Source organism: Thermobia domestica, chromosome 8 (assembly GCF_964235325.1).
Source record: "Thermobia domestica chromosome 8, izTheDome1.hap1.1, whole genome shotgun sequence".
Classification (NCBI taxonomy): domain Eukaryota; kingdom Metazoa; phylum Arthropoda; class Insecta; order Zygentoma; family Lepismatidae; genus Thermobia; species Thermobia domestica.
Window position 1 is genome coordinate 54,566,035 of NC_137461.1, and position 13,007 is coordinate 54,579,041.

Sequence of the window (13,007 nt, forward strand, 5' to 3'; positions counted from 1 at the left end):
AATTATAAAACACGTTAATTTATAAGTTATTTTATTATTTTAAAAGAATATTGTTTTGATAATACGTTTATAATTCAAGCTTTATACCAACTGGATGTTCTTTGTAAACAGAAGAGAGTTAAATTAAATGAGTGAAACAGAAGTTTACCTTAAGGTTTTAGAGTTGAAAATTTTGTAAGGATTTTTTGACATGGCAAATTCGAAATATATAAGTTTCTGAGGGACAGAGTTGATAATTAGGCTCTACGAATGTTATTAATGTTATTAAAAATCTCTTGGATGTAACTACGTAAGTTGTTTGTATTAAATTCTAACTCAATTTATTTTTCTTTGGTACTGAGTGGTATTGTACGTGTTTAAAATTTGAATACATTTTGAGAGTACCTAATATTTTCGTATTTCAAGGTTTCTTAATAATTACAAATAAAATGTGCTTAAAGAGTATGAGTTTTACAGTACAACCTTGTAACTATTAGTTTTTTAACCTGCTTCTAAGGGGATTGTTTTCAAGTTTACCTGTTTATATATATATATATATATATATATATATATATATATATATATATATATATATATATATATATATATATATATAGATAGATAGATAGATAGATAGATAGATAGATAGATAGATAGATAGATATAGATATATGTTCGAGCCGCAGTGGCTGAGTAGTGGAACACTCACTTCTAAAGAGTAGAGTGGGGCCCCTGGTTTAATTTCATCTCGCGGCACCTGGATTTAGTGGGCAACAAACACCGTGGCTCGGTGAAAACAACAGTACACGGAAATTTCAAATGTTCGAATGAACTGCAAAGGAAAAAAACAATTTCATGAAATGCAGTGCATTGATACGCAGTAAACATGTTTATACTAGGTATGCAGGTACAATTTCGCTGGAAGTGACGCTCACCATTATTGTCTTCCGAGCCTTTCATGTGTATATATTAATCATTTTTTCATTGTGTGTATTTAACTCTAATTTCAACATAAGTATATCCGTTTTTATATCTTATTATAAATTTCATCTAAATATAATTATAGTTTCCAGACTATCACGCACCTCCATGGTACCAATATGAAAGCCGACTTCAATGTGCTCAATACGTCTATGCTCACATATTATCATACACACAAAATTACCGATTTTAATGATTGGTTTCGGCTCTTAAAATTATACTTTCTCACTTTGTTCCGTATAAATGTTATTGGGACCTGTAAATTGTATAGTTTTTGGAGGTGAGACCATGTAACTACTCAACACTTGTGAGTATTGATACTACATGTATGTTCACATATGATTCCGTAATCGACATACTCATTTGAAGAAAAAAGTTTATATACGTTTTATGGACCGACGTATTTTATAGGAAACTAGCTTATCTAAACTAATGGAGTAACAGAAAATGGAGAAATTAAACGAACTTAAAAGAAAATTGCCTACTTCACAAACACTAAAGAAATTTTAAAAATTATATTAAGAAACTTCAAAAGTATATGTGTTTATGTTAAATAACAATTTTCTAATTACTAAAATCAACGTTGCTACGTAAAGCAGAAAGTGCATAAACTTTAAAACACAGTCTTAGTTAAGTGAATCGGTGACAAATCTAAACTCATTAAGGATAAGTTTCAAACTGAATAACACAAATATTCCACTTGTATATGGAACATTTTAATTTAACTTTAGAAGACATTGAACGTAATTTTATGTGTTAATGAAGTGATCGACACAATCAGTATCACATTTACAATCCTTTGCATGCATAAACATGTGGCATAATATATTGAGTTTATGTTGAAGTTTTGATCAGTGGCTGACCCTTGCCTCACAAAGAAGCCAGTTAGCTGTTTTCCAGATATTTTTAATACATAGCTACATAAAAATTAGAAGCTGTGTGCACCGGCTCCCGGGGCATGGATTTGATGTACTTTGTTATGCAGAATCCAAATTTCAAAACCCCACGACAATTGACCATGTCAATATTTTATGGACGGAAAGCTTAAGCGGTTTTGCATAGCTAGAATACAAGTAAGGCAGCCGTACAAGAAAATAAAATATGGCCGTGAACCCCAGTATATGAATTCGATGTATTTGGTACACTTAATCCAAACTACGAAATCGCAAGACGATGGACCTTGTAAATCTTTTATTGGCGAAAAACCAAATTAACATAGTCGATCGTAATGGGATTTCGAAGTTTGGATTCTCTGTAACAAAAAAATCTAATCTATACCTTGGGATACAAATTTTGATTCTCTATACGAAAGCACATCGAATCATAATCTTTGGTATGCTGCATATATTTTTTTTTGTTTGGCTGTGTTAATTGTATCTTCCCTATCAAAAATCGCTAAAGTTTTTCGCAGATAAAAACGACAGGATCGAACGTCCTGCTATTTCGAAATTTGGATTGTCTGTAACAAAAAAAAAAAAAACGAATCCGTACCTTGGGATCCGGTGCACTGGACTTTTATTGTGTGTATGTCTATGTGTATGGCTGTGTTATTAAGTTTGCATGTATTAGAACTGTTATACTTACCATTTATATTATTGTGTTGTTTATATTTTTGTGAATTCTGCCTATGCCACAGGATACTACAGACTCCTCCTAAATATTCACAAGTGTCAATTGTCATGCTATTCGGAGCAGGATAACTGACAATATTAGCCACTCAGCGTGCCACTTGATGTTCCTTCTATTGTTATTAAATTAACTGATTTTTGTATTTCTTAAATCGAGTATTTTCTTATTTCTTCGTTTAAGAAATTTTCCACTCCCTCAGTTATTACAATTGAAATCGTTATCCCTTATTTCGATTACTATCCAGTTGCCTTACTTATGTGATAATGATGCAAGTTATTGGTTCTTGAGAAGTTTCCAATTTACACGTGATGATGTTTCAACATCGGTAAACTTGACTCAACTTCACACACTGTTTCACAAATCTGTGAGAATAGAAGTACCATACCAATTTTACGAACTTAAATAGCAAGTTGGTTTTAATGTAATGCACTAACTGTGAGAAAGGCTCCACTCTTTTTCTTGTATTTATGTATTTCATTAAGTGATTATTTTCCTTACAATCGAATTCGGTCTTTAGTTATTTTTCGTTATCACTTTCTCATTCTCAAACATTAACTCTTATTAGATTGCAACTCCCGCGTTCGTCAATAAAATATATTTCAACTATTCCAATTGAACGAATATTTGAATGCATTTCATAGCCCATTTCTTTACAATTCTTCTATCAAAATTTACATTGTTCACACTCACATTGATAGTGTTATTAGGTAAATAATAGAGCAACGTGATTCATAGTAACTTATTTATTTCTTGTTCAATATTCTTATTTATTTCTTGTTCAATATCCTTATAACTACATCCAATGTCAGTACATTTATTGCCAGCCTCTCCACAAGTGCATATATTGCAAGATTGTGTACAAAGACCATTTTCACAACCGGTATCACAAGAAGGAACTGTAATAAAAACGTAAACAAAAATTAATTTTAATGATGGAGTAACACAGTTTAGCTGTAAATATTAACAAAATTAAAAGAGAAATATTAAAAAAAACATTTACTAAATTTCTTATATGTACGCGAGTTCAAACTAACGTATTACACAGTTTGTGGAAAGTCAACAGATTTTGATAATGTAAATTAATTTTCCAGAGTACAACAGGTGCACTACTTGGAAATGTTGGAAATAAAATACTTCAGTTTAAGGCAATAATATTATGCCCCTTAGGCTAAGGGAGACGATAATTAAGTCAACAGAATGATGATGGAATGCGTTGGAAAAAACAGCAAAACAGGAATACAGGCTGCCTTCAGTGGCTTCAGGTGCACAATAAAATTTTAGCTAGTTAGCCCATTCATATATACTTTGTCAAATCTTACAATGACATGATCATTACTTGAATTAATTAATTTTCTTCATCTAAACTGATTATCACTTCACAAACTCATATTTATTAAACATCAGTTATTCTGAAGTAAACGAATATACGATACGTGCCCAAAATATGTATATACATTGCGAAAGACACACCTCTAAATTATTTGCAGCTAGCCCAGTCGTATCTGACACTAAACGAAACGAAGTGTAGAATAATTTTACACCATCTGAGTTTCCTCGGGGTTCTCCCCTTTCCTCCCACTTTCTTCATTCCACCATTTCATTGATTACTCATCAGTACCGTCTCCTTTAGCCTAGACGGCATACTCGTTGGACGTAAAACCGAAAAATTTAATTTAATTTCATTTATTTAATAACCGTTCACTTTAATTGTCCATGTCCTTTAGCCTACAGAGCATAACCGAGGAAACCAAAAGCCAAACGTTTCATTTCTCATTTATTATAAAATCGAAGATATTCATTTTTGTTTTATTTTCTTACAAAATTTATATGCCAAAGTGACATTTTATATTTTTTAATTCATTAAAAAGAAATATTGTGTTTAAACTTGTAGCTAAGTTGCCTTAATTCTTTCTGATGAGCACGCTCTAATTATATCATTTGTACATACAACTTTGATGTTAATGCATATACGAAGAAATATGAAGATAACTCTTAAGTACTTACAATCATCGAAAAGGGAAGAGAATCCAACAGAAATAATGAAAAGGAGAATCCATATGCATTTCAACTTCATGTGATAAAACTTTGCTGCAGTCAGATCAATTTGGTGACTAGAAAATGGAACAAATTTCTTAGTAAAGACTAAAGTAATAATAATAATAATAATAATAATAATAATAATAATAATAATAATAATAATAATAATAATACCATACTACATCATGTATGGATAAAGAAAGGATCTTGTGTATTAAACATCAAATTATACAATACATGAAATTAAATATTTTAATATATAAATACACATAGAAGTAAAGCATTATTTCATGTTCTGTGACTGCCGAAATGTTAGGCTGCATTCAGCATCAATTTCATTATTAGCATGGTATTCTAATCAACCTCAATGTGATTATAAAGTATTTTACATATTTTATTTTATATGTTGAAGGAAATATATATTTTATGCTCTAATGTCTGATACATGTAAGACAAGAAGTATTAGTTAAATGATATTGAAAATATAAGACCCAAATTTCATTACATGCATTAACTGGCTCCTTCATCAAATGAGACAGCAAGGAAACACATATACCTGCTCGCAATGTCTTCTGGCTCGTAGTCCAATCATGTTGGACCCATCAACCCAACTTGTAGTGCTTTCAAAGTTGAATGGTTTCTTCACTCACACTGAACTGTAGTCTTAGTTCCTTACATGTATGGCTACTGTTCATCTCAATTGCTGCCTCAGCATATTCGTTTTGTACATACGTTGGTCTTTCGCCACGTGGTTCGTTCGTTCGTTCGTTTTTCGAGTGTTTCGTCACCGTCCTAAAAATTGTTGAACCACCGCTGCACTTTCCGAGTAGTCACGGCACCGTCACCGAAGGCCTCTCATATCTTTCGCCCTGCTGCAGCGCCGATTGACCTCAGTTTGAACTCGTACAGTATACGCGCTGTTATGACGCTCTGTGGAGGTCCCATTTTCACTTAGTCCTTAAGCAAGTTTACGGTGTACCTGAACTACCCCAACCATGTAGTATATTTGATACACATACCAATTCATACCATACCGTACCCATACCAACAGCTGACCTTCGCAACAATGTATCTCCTTCGCATTCAACTCACGTTGTGAGGGCCAATTGAACGCACGAAAAACGACAGAACTTTCTTGGTCATTTTTATATATGAGGTGTGTAAATGCAGTATACGCTAGAATTTGAAACACAGTAACTTATTCAAATTTCAAAAATCTCTCATCGAAAATCGAAACCCGAAAAACGTGCATTAAAGAAACATAGGCTAGTTATTAACATAGCTGAGAAAGCTACTAGATCGTTAGAGAATCCTAAAGTTTTACCCTGAATCCTGGGAAATTAGTGCGAAACATTGGAAAAAGGGAAATGCAGAATTTGCTACCTGACAAAGGGAGAAGAGAAATTTGAACAAAACTGCTAATTGAAATCAACGGCTATGTGAATTGTAAAAGTACAGTACAGCGCAAAATTCATTCCTGATAGGTTTAGTAGATCTTAGTGAAATCAAATGAAGAAGGAGAAAAGATAAAGAAGAAAGCCACAAAAACACAGCAACGAAATTAACTTATATAAATGGGTTTGATGCATGTTAAGATTAAATTAATCCAAGTTGATTTGGGAGGAACTAATCAGGCAGTATGCTATGTGTTTTTAAAATATTAGCACTGTTTTTCTTAGAGTTCTTGAACTCATGTGGACGATAGACCTTTCCCCATGAATAAGATACTTCAAAGAGATGTGCTCATATTGACCCTATATCCAAACAGTATAACCAATATAGTAAAGCCAAATCTCCAAAAAACGAAGATCTCTTACCTGGACGCACATATTTAATTCTAGTACTACAAACAACGTTTAGAAAATAAAGGACACATTGGTTACCCGAAGATCGTCACCTTGCACCACGTGCAGTTAGCAATAAAAGTTCTTTCGTGTTCGTGAAATTCATTTTGGGAATAAGAGTAACATGGCTGGAACGTGCAGAAAATTAAATTATTTTTAATTTACTCGAAACTGTACCCAAATTGCCCAAACATTCTTAAGTTATTAACGAAGCTAATTTCATAAAAGGAAATAACTTTTGTCGTTGTCTGTGGAACTCCACAGAGTATTTATTGTTATAAAATGATGAGTTAATGATAATGGATTTCGCCCTTTGTCGGAAAGAGAATAAAATAGAATTAAAAATAAAATATGTGTTCTTTAACAGTTTATTAAGAACATGTTGGAAGAAATTTTATTGATAAGTTAGAAAAAATTACATTTCATTAATTTTAGAAAAACATAATAAAAATGTGTATATATACAGTGTAGTATTCATTTTGTAACCTCAATTATACAATTGCTAAATATGATATCTGGAAAGTAATTTTGAGAATTGCTGTGAATAAAAAAGTTTAGTCATTTGTTTCTCATTTAGAAAATGGTTTGTTAGACCACAATCTTTCTCAGGTCCAGATATTTTAAAACATAATTTTAAAGTCAACTATTATATTTTACAATAAAATACTGTGTATTTTGGAGACTTATCATATGCATCTTTTCGTGTACACCCTGAATTGTTAGAGAAGGAAATGAATGATGAGGAAGAAAAGAACAATTTTAAATATGAAATTGAAAGAGAAACTGATTGGGACATCGAACTAGAAGAAACTGTATCATGAGGGACTTGAGTTTATAGTAGCAGGAAAGACAGGGATGGGGCGAAGGAGATTACAATTAAGGGACAATATCAAAACATAAAAGTCTACGTGAAGACGAAGAGATTAGCGAAAGTTAGTGCAGCATTGAAGCTTCTCAGTTGCAGCAAGTGACCAGCCAGTAATGGTAAAATAACTATGATGATGATATTATGTGGGTACTAGGAATTATTTCCTCAATGATTCTTGTTGTTATTGTAGTAATTACCTACTGAAAGGTATTAACTTTCAACGTGAAACCACAAATGATTATTTATTTGAATCTTAGTAGCTTCTAGTCATTAATAAATCATTCTATTGCGTCTTTCGATGGAAATATCATCTTTTGAACATAGAAAAGGTTCATCTGTGTGTTCCAGATCTAACTTGTGTGAGACGTTTTCAACGGATACAAAGCTTCACGTTTTGAACCTTGTTTCTTCTGAATGAGGTGATTCATTGGATAGAATACTTCAAAAATAAATTTAATGTTTTAGAAGTACTCATAAGAGAAAACTACTATATTATTATGACGTTAAATACAAAATGATGATTAAATCGAGTGGTCTATAAAATACGTGTCATTTGTTCATTCTCAATGTTTTAATAAACTCATACTGACGGTCTCTCTGTTAGCATCGGTTAAATTTTGCTACTAATTCTACCAGCTCTAACACTCTTAAATTTCACACACATATTTAATTCCCAACATTTTATAAGTCGTATTAGAATTATCACGTTTTCAAAGTCATCACATGTTTAAAACTGAACCCAATAGCATTCCAGAAATGAGCTGCCCAGGGCACAAAGGATCCAAGTAAACTATTGGTCACTTTAGACATATATAGATTAAATATGTCTAAAGTGACCAATTGCGGATTTGGACCCTTTGTGTCATAGGCAGCACATTTCTGGAATGCTATTGGGTTCAGTTCTAATATATATTTGAAACTCCTTTTACTACTTGAACTATCCACGTCCAAGGGCGCCCATCAGGGGAGGCAAGGTGAGGCTCTCAAACGCCTAGAGGAAATTGTACTTAAGAATATCGAAAATTCAATAGAATTTTTACATTAGCTACAGCAACATTTGAAACTATTTTTTAAACGTCGCTTATTGTTGCCCATTCCTGTAAACCACAACATGGCGCTCTTGTCCACATCTGAATATTGCAAATATACGTACCTACATTTTATTATTTTAAAAACACAGTGTACACTTCTTTATGTATTTAGCTGAGCACACAAACTTTGCTGTTCTATAATTTGTAACCTTAGTAATTGGGCTATGAATACCTTGTCAATTGTAAGACTTGAATAATTTGTTGCGAGCTCCTCCGTGGCTAAGCGGTTAGCGTACGCGCCTTTGGCGTGGGAGACCCGGGTTCGATTCCCGGCGGGAGCTCATGTGGTTCGGATTCCACGTTAATCAGTAGGTCCACGTCTCATATAGCCTCGCTGCTGAAAGGGACGCTAAACTAAAATCAACTCAACTCAACTCAATTGAATAATTTGTATGCAATTCACACATAAGGCAATAACTGGTTGTTGTAAAACATAAGCGGCTACTTTACTATATAAAGTCTCCATAACCACCAATCGAATGACTCAAAAAAGTTTTTCTCTTTGTCTAAAATATTTGTCTTTTGAGTAATTAGAGGGCGAAAACTACAAGACACAAGAAAGGGGCATACAGTTAATATTTTAAAGTAATGTCATTTTTATGGAAACCTGATAAAATGTTTTGTTTATTTATATTACTTGGAAACACGAAGAGACAAATAAATATAACTTCAAGTGCATCCCACCAAAATGTGTTTGTTGATATTTTTTTCTCCTTGCTTTATTCATGAATTTTGTGACCAATTTAATGCCGAATTATAAATAAGTGACAACAAGATAACAATAGTGTAGCGTCATGTGTCAAAAAACTAATTTATTTAAAGTTCGCACCTCAACATTCATCTGGGAAAATTTATTTAAATCGCTGAAAGAAATTAGTAGGAGTCTAAACTACAATGGATGGATAACTCGAATTCCTTAACAATACATTACAAAGCAAGAACGTTAATCCTAGTAGTATGCCTGCTTTTGATTTCAAATAATCATTTTGGGGGGCGCGGTGGCTCAGTGGTAGAGCGTTCACCTCTGGTGCTTGGGGTCCCGGGTTCGATCCCAGCCCCCGCCAAGTGAACTTTGTGGTGGACAAACATCGTGCTCGTGGGTTTTCTCGGGGTTCTCCCACTTTCTTCATTCCACCATTTCACTCATCTCTCATCATCACCGTCTCCTTTAGCCTAACCGGCATAACCGTGGGACGTAAAACTCAGATTTCATTTCATTTCATTTTTCAAATAATCATTCTCCGAGGTTAAGTGAGATGGCAAAGGCAATGATCGCGAACCAAATAGAAAATGAAGAAAGTGTTAGTAACAAGAGCGACTCCAGGAAACTAATACACATGATATTTGTGTACACACAAAAAATCATTTGTCGTTAGTTGTGATCTAATCAAGGATCTCATGCACTTGTGTTGAGGGCCTTACCACTGAGTCACCATGGTGCTAAAATTTGCATGTCAAAAATGCAAATATATTATTTTTCTTACTGTTAAATTGAAATCAAATTTTGTCATGAGTTCACTAGGAAAATACAAGAAAACAGCATAACTTACGTGTTCGTGTTTTCAAATGTGATTTTTTGTATTTTGTTATGAGCACTAGTGTTTTATATTAACATTATATTTCCATCAGAAAAGATATGATCTCACTATTTGGCAGTATTTAATTGTATTCAACAATTCAGAGAGACCGTAACTCTTTCCAATACATGAGCATATTTCATTATATTCATACCGTATATTTTGGGTATAAACAGGGAAGTATTGTGAGAGTCACGCACAAAATGTCTATCATATTGTACTTTGAAAAGAAAGATGTTATTCTATTATGTAACAGTTTTTCAAGCAAAAATCATTACCATCTTTCCATTGTTCAATGTTTTGCATAAGATTTGATTGTACAGAAAATTGTGTTTCTATATTATATTCCGTGAACAATATATGCAACGTTAATAGCACGATTGTTGTCAGTAACAAATAAATATTGTTACTTATTCTGGTTTTGATCAAGAAGTGGTTTAGTTTCTTCGATTGTAGATAACACAATGAAAAATGTTTGCATTTTATGCAAACATCTGATGTTTTGCTTAGTAAGCGTGACATATAGCAGGATATTGCGTATGTTGCCCTCCATTATGAAATGAAAATAATCCTTTCAACGCATTTTTTTGTTTAAGAATTATTGTAAAACAAAATTACTTGCAATTAACAAAACTATCTCCAAATATTAGAGAAATACAAATCAATAAATCTCATTGATCTCATTGAGATGGTCAGAACGATGTGCTATAGTAGGGCTATGACATTCTGAATTGCCCAAATTTAGGCTCACTTAAATATGCCTAACTCCTTCTATAACTATTATATTTCATTTTTCAAATATTATGACAGATATATCGCGAATATGCAGCACTAACAGTGTCTCTATTCAATACGAAACTTTCATACTTTTCAGCAGGTCTGATTCTATATAAACTGCTGTTACATGAATAAGAAATACATGATTTACGTGGCGTATATGTAAAATCAATTCGCAGCACATTTGTAAATAAGTTAGGAACATACGGAACATATATGAATGTGGACATTTTAATTTTCGAAATACAGGTATGCCAATATTAATGCTGGCATTTTCTTACACCTATGCGTTCGTGCGTAGTTTTTGAGAAAAATCTAAGTTTTGTAATCGTAGAAATTGAAATTGTATTATAACCACCTAACTTATTGCAATGAGAACGATACTGAAATACATCTAATTGAGCTATCTTCCTAATACTGCGACAGCATTAGATTAACTAGAAGTGGATGGCATGACTAAGTGGTTGGCATGACTATTTCAGTATTTAATTTACAATGCCGTGCATGAATCAAAGACTCTTCTAAGCAGGAAATAGCTTACTTTTTGGAGAATTTTCTCAAACATAACAAAGGGGACTATCATAACGAAATTCGGATTCAGATAGTAACTAGAAGAAATCGTATACACTATTATGTAATATTGATTGTTCCCCGTTATCCATGTAAGGAATGCATATAAAAATAAAGTACAAAGAAGAAAATAATTGTCTTTATAAGATACTCGATATAATATCTTATAAAGACAATATTCAGTTTTGTACATTTTGTTAATACCAAGTTCAATGATCTTAATAAGTTGCATAACTATCCTTTTTCACTAACTCCTGAAAAAGTGTTGTAAATAGCTTCAATCAATACGAAATTAAATTTTAGGCTATGAAATAACAATCCTGATTTACATCAGTGATTTGTCTTTGTGCGTATTCTTTGCGAAGAAACTCAATATTCAATTTGCTTAAATTGCTAATCATATTTCTCTGAGTAATATCCATTAACATTTTCATTAAAATAATAGAAGCGCCCCTCGTACAAAACTTACAGCTCTCATCAAAATTGCTTCTGGATATTTAGGAACGAAGTTTGAGAAATGTATTTGCTTCAAATCCCTCCGTATATTTATGCCATTCTTTGCCAGGTAAATTAGTGAAGGTATGGAATAAAAGAAAATAAATTCTGATTTCAAGAAAATATATTATTACTTGTTATTAATTCCTTTCACAATAGCATCGCATCACAGTACAAAAAACGATAGCAAAGTCAGAGCGACATCCACAAATATTACAGTCATTCCTGCATTGTCCACCAAAGCATCCTTCTCCACAAGGAGGTACTGCATGATGATTTGTTCAGTGATGAGTATTTGTTGTTATTCGTGAGGTCCTTACTGGTTATGTCGTTAGTGTACCCACTTTAACGAGGGAAACCTATATTCTATTCAAGGCATGAGTTCATGCGTTTCGTATCTAACTTTTAGAACCACTTTGAATATTGTATCCCTGCTGAAAGGGACGCTAAACCCAAGTCGAACTAATTAATGTTATTCATAAAATAGCATGTATTTTAAACGAATTATAATTGAGATACAAACTTTTTCAATTGCAGTGTTTCCTGAAGTAATGCTAAATATTTGATGGGTGCGAAAACGATCTAGTGGATATCCAAAACTATAGTTGTATTTCATTTTCAAAAATATGAGCTTGTACACTTCAACGTCACGCAAGTACGTCATTCCCTGAGGGGTCAGAACACTTATATTTGTATATACCTATGCCGCTTGTGAAATGCAGAAAATAAATCACTGTTATTTGGTGAAATTTGTCAGTAAAGGTTTTGTGTATTTGTAATAGAGTAAGGCATAGTGACCATTTCTTTCGTAATGCATTGTAAGAAGTTGGTAATTGTTTATATTAGACCCATAAAGATATCATGTAAGCGAATGTAAGCTTGCCTGCATTATTGGTTTAATAAAGGAACAACCGAAATCATTCCTGGAAATGAGTTGGATATTAACTGTATGAAAATATCTGATCAGCTGTCTAATCAACGGCGCACTTCTATTTAGTACCTTGTTTCACTCAAACTAATACAGGGCGTCAGAATGATGTAGTGTTCATTAAGTTTGTAAAACGTTACGTGAATCACAAACACTTTCCGGTGAGATGTGTTGGTGGAAGAGAAAATGTCGACCATTGTATTCTTCTTAGATCAGTAGGATCTTTAAGAT

At 32.8% G+C, this 13,007-nt stretch overlaps 1 long non-coding RNA gene across 1 annotated transcript; it reads right to left on the reverse strand.

The window, feature by feature from the left end:
• Window positions 1-3,360: 3,360 nt before the first annotated feature.
• Window positions 3,361-10,048, reverse strand: LOC145691741 (uncharacterized). Its single transcript, XR_014132519.1, has 3 exons — window positions 9,980-10,048; window positions 4,594-4,700; window positions 3,361-3,485 (listed from the first exon to the last, which is right to left on the reverse strand). It is a non-coding gene; the product is annotated as an uncharacterized LOC145691741 (long non-coding RNA).
• Between the last annotated feature and the right edge of the window lie 2,959 nt (window positions 10,049-13,007).